Here is a 13,768-nt window from a genome sequence, read left to right as displayed (position 1 = left end):
AATGGAAAAATACCTCAATGTGCTCACTTTGAATAGTTGAAATAATTTGCGGCATTGAATCTTTTATGCATGTCAAACCAAAAAAATCCTGATCTTCTTGATTCACCAGACACCTTCTTGTGAAACAAACTTCTGACAATGGAGACAAAATAGCATATGCAGTCAGCTTAGTCAGTCAGTTTATACATGATCCTTATGAGTCTCATATGCAAGCTGTTTTTCACATTTTGTGATACTTGAAGTCTGCTCCTGGAAAAGGTCTCCTCCTATTCTCTAAACATGGTCATCTTCGCATACACGCATTTACAGATGCAGATTGGGCTAGATCCTTTGATGATAGGAGGTTGACTAGTGGTTACTGCACACTTGTGGAAGAAAACCTTATCACTTGAAGAAGCAAAAAGCAAAGTGTTGTTGCTCGATCAAGTGCTGAGGTGAAATATAGAGTGATGGCACAAGGTGTTTGTGGAATTGAAACTGTTAGAGAGGAACAAACTCCTCTTATACTGTAACAATAAAGCTGCCATCAGTATAGCCACAATCCAATTCAACATGACCGAACGAAGCACATAGAGATTGATCGACACTTTATTAAAGAGAAGTTAATAAATGGTGCCTTGAGATTAAATCATGTGACTTTCGATGAACAGCTAGATGATGTATTTACCAAAGAGATCAGCAACAAGACCTATCACACCTTGGTTTACAAGTTCGACATGTATGATATCTATGCACTAACTTGAGGGGAAGTGTTAGACCAACATAAAAGGTTCCTAATTAGGAGGATTCATATCTTTGGGATCCTAATTAGGCTTGATTATAGAGATTTTATTTTTATTGTAAATATTCCTAATTTAAGTTAATTTTTTGCGTATAAATACTCAAATCTTATAAAGATCAATTCAATTGGAATAAAATCAAAAATTCCTCCCAAGATTCTTCAAGTTGCAACCACTCATGAAGATCCTTTTGTGCTCCGCCTAATCAAACAACTCCAAAAAGCATCTTCAAAGAAATTGAACTCCATCGTTGCAAAAGGTTCAAACCCATCTCAATCTCTATTTTGAGCCTTTCAATTCATCAGCAATGAAATCCGCAGTGGAATGGTTGCTGTTAGCTTCACCAAAATATTGTAATAACTCATATTTAAATCGTTTCTAGGAAGGGAATGGATTCTGTTTTCGAAGCCCACGAAAGCAGTTCGAATCCGGTAGGTCAGGCCAATTGATAAGGCTAGGAACTTGATGAATATATTTCTAGAAAAGACAGAAGAATAATGGAGGATATGTAATGCTATATATTTAATAAAAATGGCAGAATGCCTTTTGATATATTGTTTGTGTTAAGAACTCAATGATACAATCAAAGAAGAAAGGATTAAAATGGTCATGAAGACCCCCTACGAATTCAGTTCCCCAACCATCAAGACTAGCCCTAGCTTATAGCTGCAATTACAATAAGAAAAGATCCCCTTTCCATTCTCCTCTTCCTCTATTTATAAAAATTTCTGCTCTCTTTGCCAACTGTCTTATCTCATGTTTCCATCCCCAATTCTCTCCAACAAACCTTATTTCTGTTATAGTATGTTCTAGAATACTCCATATTCCTATCAAGCCCACTGACACGATTATATAGTTATGGTTTTCTTTCATTCTTTCGAAAGGCAGGGATAAAATAGAAATGCATGCAGAAGCCCATTGTACTAGCAATTTCAAATCAAATTGAAGATATTGAACAACTTAACAGGTAATGGAACTGGCACATCTGATAAATGGGAAACTGCTTTTCTTGTTATCAATTTGTTGCACATGTTGCATAAGGGTCAAGCGATTCAGGAAAAACAAAACCCAAAATAATGTTTGTTCAATGGAGCTAACAAATTGGCAATTCTTCTTAAGTACACCTAATGGAATTAAAAAAAATGAAGACCACTTTATAACAATCATCAGTGCAAATATATTGATACAATATGGTTTAACTACATAGAATAAAAGGGAGATTTAGTGTTGAGTTCTCTGGATAAGGATCTCATCACGGGTCCATAAACTGCCGAATCTTCAGCTGCAGCAGCCTTTCCCTTATTTCTGTTTCTTCAAGGCTGTGATGGAGCTCTTTGGAGGGAGCCCCGTTACCTCAAGTCGATAAACTAGCTTTGCTGAACCTATGATTGCTGTGATGGAGCTCTTTGGAGGGAGCCCCATTACCTCAAGGCTCGTTAAAGAGAGAGCCTCTAATATCGATTTGTATCTCAGAATATGCTTGCTTTATTCATAATATTCATCTCTATAAATAAAAATTACAAATAGTCCTAAGTAAATCAGAAGTCCTACTTAAAATAAAATAGCAAAATCCCTATCAGATTAAAATAGCACTATGACAGCGTATTCTTAGTCTAATAAAGCTCATCCTTATCTGAAACTAGTCTTCACTTTCGGCAAACCTTCAATTAAATCCATTAATATATCGGACTATATCTGAGATGAAAGTGCAAGGGGCTGAAGTAACCCTACAGGATGCAAGTTTAGTGTTTTATTCTTTTGACAAATAGAACAAGAATCTACAAATTCCCTAAGTGCTAACTTCATAACTGTCCAGAAGAAATCACTGCGAATGCGATGACGCATTTTCTGAGCACCTTCGTGGGTGCCACCGTAGATAGCACTTATTATCGTAGGGATCAATAGTGAATCCGGAAGAAGGTAGATCCTATTATGATAGAGAAGTGTTATAGATTATAGGAAATAAATATATTAATATAGGAAGTAAATGTTGATAGATGGGTTAGTTGCTTAATCTTAGGGATTGTATAATCATAGATTTGATTTTCCTTCCTGTTTAGATACCGTCTTTTATATATAAATAGGTTGTAATCTTTATTATGAAATACAACAACAAAATATTATATTTCTACATGGTATCAGAGCCAGGTTCGTAGAGATTTATTTTTTTCTCTCTCGTCAAGTCTTAAATTTTTGGAGACTCAGGACTCCTGTTCTTTTGTGTTATCCATCTAGGATAATATTTGTCTCTCACCATTCACCTAAAGAGGATACCAAAGTCGCCCTGGAGCTCCCTTGTCAGATTCGCAGTTCGTTTGGGTGTTGGGTGGAGGCTTTTTTTGATACTATTCATTTAGGTTACCCATAAAGAGTAACTTTTGGAGACTTAGGGCTCTGTTTATTTGGGTTACCCATAAAAGGATAACATTTGGAGAACTAGGACTCTGTTCATTTGGGTTACCCATAAAAGGATAACATTTGGAAACCTAGGGCTCTGTTCATTTGGTTACTCATAAAAGAGTAACATTTGGAGACCTAGGGCTCTGTTCATTTGGGTTACTCGTAAAAGGTAACATTTGGAGACTTAGGGCTCTATTCATTTGGTTACAGTAACATTTGGAGACTTAGGATTCTGTTCAATTGGGGTACTCATAAAGGGTAACATTTGGAGACTTAGGGCTCTGTTCATTTGGGTTATCCATAAAGGGTAACATTTGGAGACCTAGGGCTCTGTTCATCAGGTACTGTTCACGGGAATTATTCATCGGGTACTGTTCTCGAGTACTGTTCATCGGGCACTATTCACGAGTACTGTTCATCGGGTACTGTTCACGAGTCACGAGTACTGTTCATCGAAGTACTGTTCACAGATTCGAAATTCTATTCACAGTGAGGTGATTTGTCTTATTAATCATTCTGAATTTGTTAAAGAATTAATGGAGTATTTGGAATTTCTATATTCTGGCAAAGGGAATATTTCTTGTATTTATGATGTGTGTAAGACGTTTTACCAAGCTGAGAAAATGTGGTCTCCCGTTCTAGTGCTGAATCTGAATATTGAGTTATGGCAAAAACCGTTTGTGAAGTTTTGTGGGTACGTCAATTATTGGAAGAAGTTGGGTTCACAAATTCGGTGTCTGCTAAGTTGTATGGGACGAGTTGATTATATATGTAATAAGTTGGGCATGATTAACATTTATGCTCCAACTTGAGGGGGAGTGTTATAGATTATAGGAAGTAAATATTAATAGATGGGTTAGTTGCTTAATCTTAGGGATTGTATAATCATAGATTTGATTTTCCTTCCTGTTTAGATACCGTCTTTTATATATAAATAGGTTGTAATCTTTATTATGAAATACAACAACAAAATATTATATTTCTACAAGAAGCAACCCATCGCGTATTGTCCACGCGGCATCCATTTGCCCATCTGAAATTTGTTGTTGCAACTGAGACAACTTTGTGGAATTTGCAACCTCCTGTCGAATGCCACCAAATATCATAACGGTGGGAGAAGAAACTGCCATCAATTGTCCTTCCTCTTCATGTCAGCGAGAAAGTGCATATGCCACTACATTATGCTTGTCCATCTTGTATTCTACTGGAAAAGTAAAGCCCATCAATTTGCTAAGCTAGTGTTGTTGGGAAGATGGGGCTAGACATTACTCCAAGAGATATTTGAGACTATAATTATCCATTCGGATGATAAAAGACCTTCCCTAAAGATCAGGGTCCAATCAATTCATGTTCATAGGCAGCTAATGTGTAGTGTCGAACGGTCAATTTTCTACTGAGAAAGGCAGTAGGATGTTGTTGTTGGTGCAAAACAGCGCCCAATTCCAATTTCAGATGCGTCACATTCCATTTCAAATTCCTTTTCAAAGTTTGGCAAGCAGAGGACTGGGGCTTGAATCAGGGCCTGTTTTAATTTTGCAAAAGAAGCTGCTGCCTCATTATTCCAGTTGAAGTTTTTTTTTTTTTTGAGAGAAGTTGTGTGAGCGGTGCAGCAATGGTACCATAATCTCAAATGAATTTCCTATAATAGCCAGGCAACTCGAGGAACTCGCGTAGAGTTGTGATAGAATGTGGGAGAGGCCACTTTGTTATGCCTTGAATCTTGGTGGCATCTGCAGATACACCTATAGCAGTAATGATGTGGCCCAAATAGGAAACTTGTTCTCCAAATGAGCACTTTGATTGTTTTAAGGATAGGCAATGGGAATGAAGTAACTAAAATACTAATTGTATGTGATACAAATGTTCCTCCCATGTTTTCCTGTAAATCAGAATGTCATCAAAGAAAACCTTTCTAAAGATAAAGTTGAAATCCTCATTCATTAATGCTTGAAATGTTGAGGGAGCATTGGTGAGGCCAAAGGGCATTATTAGAAACTCAAAGTGCCCATGATGAGTTCGAAATGTTGTTTTCTCCACATCTTCTTTTTTCATCCAGACTTGATGATAGCCGAATCGTAAGTCCAGCTTAGTAAAATACTGGGCTCCATGATTCATCCATAACTGGAATCAAAAATTTATCCTTCACTGTTTTAGCATTCAGCTAACTGTAGTCCACACAAAATCGCCATGACCCATCTTATTTTTTAACCAACAATACTGGTGAAGAAAAAGGAGAGTGGCTTGAACAGATAATTCCTTGGCGCAGCATCTCATCACATTGTTTCTCAATTTCATCTTTTTGAAGGTAAGGATAGCGGCATGGTCGGACCACTACCGATGAAGAACTTGAAAGTAAACAGATGTGATGGTCATATTTCCTGATAGGTGGCAATCCCGTGGGTTCTTGGAAGAGGATTGAGAATTCCTCTAGTAATGCATCCAAGGGTTGTTGGTCAGTAGTGGATCTAATCGAGTGAACCTGTAGTAGAGGATCAAAGTGGAGTCCCTCCAAGGTGATGCATTGGTTTCTAAGCTGAAAACTCATGATTAGGGTATTGAAATCCCACTTTATCTTGCCTAATGTGAGCAGCCATTGAACACCTAAAACAATATCAAAACCATCTAGGGGAATAATGTAAAAGTCGATTGGAAAAAACACTTCTCCCCGTGCTAGGAATTTTTTAGCCATTTGCTACCGTCACTTGCAGACCATTATGTTGATCAATTGCTATTTTCAAGCGTTGGGTTGCTACTTGGCTAAGAAAATTATGTGTGCTGCCCGAGTCCACCAACACCATTAGACAACCATGTATTTCAGCTATCAGTTGCATGGTTTTGGATTTATGAATGTTTCTGGGATTCTTAAGTCTATGATTGCATGCAATGAAATTGCCGGATTGCCCTCAAAGCCTTCTTCTTCAAGTGTCACATGAGTAGCCTCCAGTTCTAACCAAAATAGTTTTTTGCATTGATGTCTGAGGCTATACAATTTATCGCAATTGTAACACAATCCTTTTGCTCTCCTATTTGCCATTTCACTTCTGGATAATTTTTTTATAGACGGAGTTGCATTGCTACTACTGCCGGAAATAGCCGTGGAGCCTGCTGCCATCCCCAACAGTGCCTTGCTGGTGGAAGGAGCTTGCATAGCCTTCTGATTCAACCAGATATTTTTTTGATATTTTTTCGATAGCCTACATTCCTACCCATATGTTGTTTCCTTTCAAAGGATCGAGCAAGATTCATAGCTGTGACCAAATTGGAAGGATTCTGCATTTCGACATCCAATTGTATACTTTCGGTTAATCCAACAATCAAAAGATCAATGTACTGGTCTGCCCGAACCGTATTAGCTTGTGCTAAGAGGTATTGGAATTGCTTTTGATATTCTTCTACACTTTCTGTCTATTTCAGGTTGACCAACTCTCCCAAGGGATTTCCTCAGAGGGGTGGTCCAAATCTCAGGTTGCAATAACCCTTAAAAGTTGCCTAAGACATCTCAGGTTCCTCCTGATTCAATTTGTAGAACCATAGTTGAGCTTCTCCTAGCATATGAAATGCTGCCAACCTACCTTGTCCTCCTTCAGCGTCCGCTGATTAGCAAAAGATTGTTTGCACCTATGCAACCAGCTTAAAGGATCGTCAGAACCATCAAACACTGAAAAATCTAGCTTGGAATATCTTGGCACCATTCCAGCAACAGGATGAACTTCCATTGGCTCAAAATGACGTTTCGAGTGATTATTGTTACTGCTGCCGATCCCTACCTCAAGTTCCTTGCCTCGGGTTGGGTTCGCTTTCCCCACCAGCTCCTGTATTTGTCGGGAAAGAGCCTAAATTTGTGCTTCCAGGCGGGATTCTGATAGTGCTACACGAGCTTCATTCTGAGCCTGAATTTCCTGGAGTAATGCTCGAGATCATCCCTTGATTCTCCTATGACACTTGGCTCTGATACCAAGTTGTTGAGTTCTCTGATTAAGGATCTTCTCACGGCTCAATGAACTACCGAATCTTCAGCTGCAACAGCCTTTCCCTTATTTCTGTTTCTTCCTCGCTTTGTTGAATCTATGATTGCTGTGATGGAGATCGTTGGAGGGAGCCCTATTACCTCAAAACTCGTTAAAGAGAGAGCCTCTAATCTCGATTTGTATCTCATAATATACTTGCTTTATTCATAAAATTCATCTCTATAAATAGAGATTACAAATAGAGTCCTACTGCAAATAGTCCTAAGTAAATCAGAAGTCCTGCTTAAAATAAAATAGCAAAATCCCTATCAGAATAAAATAGCACTATGACAGCATATTATTAATCTAATAAAACCCATCCTTATCTGAAACTAGTCTTTTCTATAAAGGACGATTAAGTGTTTGAGACGCAATCTACTTGCTGTTGTCGATGATCAGTCTTGCCGATAAAAGTATCTGTAACATTTAGAGCCTTCAAATGCACATTTCTCTTCTTGCACTTAACACTTGCATGGGGAAGGAGTGTGGAGTTTGCCAACCGAAGAAGTTGTTGGGGTGGGCGGGGATATAAGTTTTGATAGCTATATATGCTTGTAATCAGCTGAAGAAATCCATTTGATCAATTGAATGAATGAATTGTGGGTTCCTGTGGAAAATTTCTTTCTCTCAACTTTGTTTTCTATAATACTCCATCTCCTTAAATTTTGTTTGCATCAATTGGTATCAGACCTTATTGTTTCTCAGCCATTATTGAAGCTTGCTCTCAAGCATGGAGTTGCTGGTTTCTTGTCACTCTTTTTGAAATTCTCCTTAGTTTTTTTTTTTTTTTGGTCTTCTTCTTAGGTATATTGTTCCTTCTATTTTCTCCATTCCATTATCGTTTTGAAATTCTCTCTTGTTCTCTATCTTCTACTTCAATTACTCTAAATTTATTTTCCTCTTCTCTATTTCCAATTCTCTTTTTAGCTTATTCTTCCTTCACGTTTGACAAAGAACCATGGAATGCTCAACGACCAGAAATTTGTCCAAATGAAATGAAAGAAGGGAAAAGGGTATTTGTCACTGGTGTGAAGAAATGTATTCAATAGGTCATATTTGTGATAGAGAACCCATTTGGGTTACCATTATAAATGATACTGAAGATGATGAAGAAATTTGTTATGATAAGGACAATGAAGGATGTTGCAAATGAATAAGGGACTTTGGGGCTGAAATTGTAATAAAAGAAGAGTATAGAAGTTAGTTGGGAATTAGATAGTGGCAGGAATAGTTAGTTCTCTACAAGAATACATATAAATAGGGTAGCTTGTATCAAGGAAAATTCATTCAATAATCAAATATAAGAAATATCTCTTCTTCTCTATTTACTCTCTAAATCTCCTCCCCTTTCTGTTTCTTTTCTCAATCCAGTCTATTCCTCTCCTTTCCTCTCCTTATTTCTCTGTTTCAAATGGCATTGCAGGCTGGATATGTAACAATTGGTAACAGAGCTTTGTCGAGGATGGTCTTTGCTTCCAAATGAATTTTTCGGAGTTGCAATCAAGCACATATCAGTAGCAGTAGCAGTCCTCCCAAGTTACAGGTTTCTCCTGCTGTCTTTCTTCTTCTATTCTGCCTTCTTTCCTCTAATTCTTCTTCTTCCTCCTAAAATTTCTTTCTTTCTTTACCTTTCTTTCTTCTTTCTTCTTTCTTCTTTCTCTGAGAATTCTTCTCCTTTTTCCTCTATTTTTCTCTTCTTTCTTTTCCAGAATTTTCTTCCTCTCTTTTGGAGAAATTTCTTCCATTTCTTTCCTACTGTTCTTGCTATATTTCTTCTTCTTGGCAAAACCTTGTTTTTGCACTTCTTTCTTTCCTCTAGAACCTCTTTCTTTCTTAAATTCTTGAACCAAATTCTTTCTTGCTCTATTGTTTTTTGGTTTCTTAACTTTTCTTTCTTCAATTCCTCACTTCCAACACTTCAAGGACTTGTTTCTTGGAATTCTTGAAATTTTTGTTCCTTCTTTAGAACTAGATACAAATATAACCAAATCAGCCAATTATGGGAATACATCCTTAGCAAATAGAGAAATTACTAAGTCCTTGTAAACGTTTTAGATAAAGGACTTCAAAGTTCAAAGAGAAAATGAGGCACTAAAAGAATGTGGTCAAAGATTGGAAAAACTGTGTGAATTTAATCAATTAATGCAAGAGAAAATGGGAAATATTGCAACTTCTAGAGTTGCATCTGAATCTGGTCCATTCCTGAAGCCTATTGAAGAATTTGATTGTGGAATTGCAATTCAAAATGATGGTCGACCTAAATTGTTCACTTCAATTGTAGATGACAAAATCCTTGATGTCAAACGTGGAAGTCAAAAGCTGGAATTAGATATTCATGAATTAGATGGAGAAGAAGGTGAGGTTGATATTGTTGATGATTAACAGAAGAACGACAATATTGTTGAAGACCCCAGAAAAAAGCATAGTGAAGGGTTTGCAGATGAAGACCAGTTCGCAATTGATTCATACCACAACCCAAAGTCCATAAAACTGTGACTTCTGGGAGCCATGGAGGTGAATTTGGCTTATCAATTCAAGAGGGAAAAACTGGCGAATTTGCACAAAAATTGGAGGTTAGTGAGTGCTTTGTTATTGATGAAAAAATGGAAGACTCCAACAGCAAAGTGCAACGCTCAAATCCAGGTGGCCATGGTATTATTCTTGATCTTGACTCTGTTGAAGTTTCAGAAAAGGCATTTGGGGTGCAATTAAAAAAATTTGGAGTACCACAAGTCAGTTGGGATTTGGGAGTGGGATCCTTTTATTGCTGAGATTCTTGGAAAGGGTTCTCATAAAGAAAAAGTGAAAGACATTGAAGAAACGAGGAATGTTGCAAGCAAGTGGCTATATTTTGAAGACTATGACTGTGAGTTCTATTCTTGTGACCTAATTTCCATGGTGGATAAGTGGAGGTATTAAGAAGGAAGAAGCAGAAAGTAATCTTGAAAGGAGCTGCATCTGTAATTCTGAAAGAAGATATGTTTGAAAGATGGAGAAGGCAGAGAAAGAAAGGCAAATATGAAGAAAGGAAGTTCAGTTTCAGTATAGTAGTTCAATGTTGAATTTCATTACAGTTCCTAATAATAATGTGTGATGATTGCTTTTCTCTTTTTTTATTCTTGAGGGCAAGAATGATTTCAAGAAGTGGGGAATGTTATGATAAGGAGAATGAAGGATGTTGCAAATGAATAAGGGACTTTGGGGCTGAAATTATAATTAAAGAAGAGTATAGAAGTTAGTAGGGAATTAGTTAGATAGTGGCAGGAATCTACAAGTATCAAGGAAAATTCATTCAATAATCAAATACAAGAAATATTTGTTCTTCTCTATTTTCTCTCTAAATCTCCTCCCCTTTCTGTTTCTTTTCTCAATCCAGTCTATTCCTCTCCCCATTTCTCTGTTTCAAATGGCATTGCAAGCTGGATATGTAACAAAATTGTGGAAGAGCATCTTGCAACAATTCCAACAGTTGCTCACTGGTGGCCACCAACGGAGGTGCCATTCCATGATGCTTTAGATCATGTTATGGCAGAGGATATTCATGCACCTGACACTTTACCTCCATATCCAGCCTCAATCAAGGATGGTTCTACAAAAGCTACTTCTAATGGGTCTTGTGAGTTGTGAGTAATCTATAATCACTAAATCAAGAGCTGAAAATGTGGGGCTTAGTATGACTATCACTCCTAGGACTATTGCTTATGTAACAAGTATTATTTAGGGAAAAGTACAAAAAAACACCTCGTGGTTTTATTCATTTTCACTTCAGGATCTGTAGTTTCATTTGTGTCAAAGTAGCACTTGTAGTATCATGCCGTTAATAAATAACAGCCATTTTATTTTCTGATGCTGTCAAGAAATGCTGACATAGTAAGTAAACTATAATTGCTAATTAAAAAGAAAAAGTATAAAAAAAATACCATGTAGTTTCACTCTTTTTTATTTCAGGATCTGTAGTTCAATTTGTATTAAATTAGTATCTCGTGATATGATTTTAATAACAACATTTCTAACGGCGCCTAAAAATTGCCGCTATTTGCTAATGGCATGATACCACAAGTACTAGTTTGACACAAATTGAACCACAAACCCTGAAATGAAAAATCGATAAAACTACAAAGTAGTTTTTATACTTTCCCCTATTATTTAAGTGATGAAGATGTATCATGCCATAATAGAGATGGTTGTGCAAACTTTATTATGGATAATATTGATTGGGATAATTGTTGTTGATAGCACTCAGACTGATCGGGATACTAATGTAGTAGAAGAAACAAATGGTAGTGGTAATGGTTTGGATCCTTATGAAATTGTGAATGCTGGCAATATCATACAAAAGTCATCACAAAATGAAGTTGTAGAATATGATCACTCATTAAATAAATGGGAAGTCAACTTACAAAGATCTCTTTATTGGAAATATCTTGGGTTATCAATGTTGAAACACCTCATATTGATACAATTGTGGAGATTGTTAACCACGTTGGTGCCAAGCATATTGTAGGTAGAATTGTTGAGGATTTTATAGATCAGAGTGTATCATACTGGCATTTTGTTATGGAAACAATTGAGGAAGTGGCTTCAAACTTGGGTGCATCAGCTATTGATGACAGCTCAAAAGATCTTTTAATTGATAGTATTCTTTTTGCTTTCCTAAAGCAGATTAGTGATGATGCTAATGTGATGTTTTATGGGTTTGGTTCTACTGTGGATACTCTGGAATAGATGGTAAAAGCTTATTTTTCATAAATTTTTGATACCATAAAATGGTGCTTGAACAACAAGATTACCAAGGCAAGGCAACAAGCAGCAGACCTTGTTTCTAGAATTGCTATTGCATAAAGCAGTGTCAGCAAGAACAACTACTAGGTCAGGATATCCAACTAGTCATGTTGATGTTGGGCAATGGCAAACAAGATTTGAAAGAGATGTTTAGACAAATAGAGAGTCAATAAATTGGCCAGCTGAGGCAATTTGATCCATCCAATGATCTAGGACTTGGGTCGACATTTGATATTGTTGAATTGAATAATTTGATAGTTTCCTTTAAAAGTACATTCCAATCTGAAGTTCTGAACGTAATATGGAATTTTTCAAGGAAGCTAACTGTTGTGGAAAGGGAAATTTGGCTTTGAAATTGAAACTATACTTGGGAAGAATTAAATGCAAAATGGAATAGACGTCAAGCAATAATTTTGTTGGGCATTTGAATAAGATTAAATGCAAGATGAAGTTTTCTTCCTTGAGGACAAGGAATTTTTCAAGCGGAAGGTATTTATATGATACCGTTTAACTACATAGAATAAAAGGGAGATTTAGCATCTTCAAATGCACATTTCTCTCCTTGCAGGTAACAATTACATGGGGAAGGAGTGAGGAGTTTGTTATGCCAGCTGGAGAAGTTGTTGGAATAGGCGGGAATACAGGTTTTGATAGCTATATATGCTTGTAATTAGGTGAAGCAATCCATGTAATCAATTGTATGAATGAATTGTGGTTCCTGCTGGAAATTTCTCTCTCAATCTTTGTTTTCTCTAATTCTCCATCTCAAATTTTTTTTGCATCATATATGCATCATCAGATTTGCCCAAGAAATGCATGATTCGCCCATCTCCCTAACCCAAGAAGAAACACAATCTAAAGAATAGCATTAGCCAACATCCATCAGCAGTCCAGAATGCCAAAATTGATATTCAATAAAATTGAAGGCTGGTGCTTTCAAGCGTTGCAAAACGTATTTTATAACTTCTATTTCATTGAACACGAGATAAACCCAAAAAGAATTGCAAATCAACGCAAAAAATTAACTTAAAAAATGAAAGAGTTGTCAAAAAAAAAAATCACCTGAGTTGCTTCAAAAGAAGAATCGCCTTGCACTCTTTACAGAAGCAATCGAAATGTAAGAGTTTAACTCCTGCAAACCCAAATGGATTTCATCAAATTAAAAAAAAAAATTAAGCGCAATAATAAACCACACGGAAATTAATTAAAAACAAATACCCAATTCTCTATCTTTGACAAGAACAACGGTAGAAAATTATCGAGACAAGAACAATCCGGTGATTGACGAAACCGAGGAGATTAGTTGGAAGCTAAGGACCCAAAATCAAATGGATTTTTTAAATAATTCGTTAAAATATGATATTGGGTTGAAAAGAAAAGGACAAATGAAGAGGGGCTTATGTAGAAAATGTGGATTGTTGAAATTTGTTTCTGAATATAACTGGAGATTGAGAATACGTATGGGGATGGAATTGAGAATGGGATTGAATAGAATTTGTGAACGACCAACAAATAAACGGAAACTTCTCTTTTGGAGAAATTCCTTGCAAAACTGGTTGTACTCTATCGTAGCACAGGTGGGGTCCACTTTTCGTACGGCAGAGTTCATGGATTGGTACATATCGAGGAGGCTTACCTGTATAGGCGTATAGGTAAATTCATAATATTTTAAAGGCTAATTCCACTAAAAGGCGATTCTTAGCACTTTTTCAGGACATAGCTCAATTTTCGATTAGATATAATATGTAAAAGTAATTTTTATCAAAGATGCATATCATATTTTAATAATTTTTAATTTTA

At 36.5% G+C, this 13,768-nt stretch overlaps 1 protein-coding gene across 1 annotated transcript in view; it reads right to left on the bottom strand.

The window, feature by feature from the left end:
• LOC110610499 (protein LSD1) overlaps nucleotides 1-13,551 on the bottom strand; it is a 36,247-nt gene extending 22,696 nt beyond the window's left edge. Inside the window, exons 1-2 of the mRNA XM_043954591.1 lie at nucleotides 13,187-13,551; nucleotides 13,031-13,100 (exon numbers count right to left, since the gene is read on the bottom strand). The gene's annotated coding sequence lies outside the window, so the exon portion shown is untranslated. The remainder of the gene's footprint in view (nucleotides 1-13,030; nucleotides 13,101-13,186) is intronic.
• Nucleotides 13,552-13,768: the final 217 nt, after the last annotated feature.

The sequence above is a fragment of the Manihot esculenta genome, chromosome 3, assembly GCF_001659605.2.
Source record: "Manihot esculenta cultivar AM560-2 chromosome 3, M.esculenta_v8, whole genome shotgun sequence".
Lineage (NCBI taxonomy): Eukaryota > Viridiplantae > Streptophyta > Magnoliopsida > Malpighiales > Euphorbiaceae > Manihot > Manihot esculenta.
The sequence above is the reverse complement of the archived record's forward strand: the minus strand, read 5'-3'. Positions and strand labels throughout refer to the sequence as shown.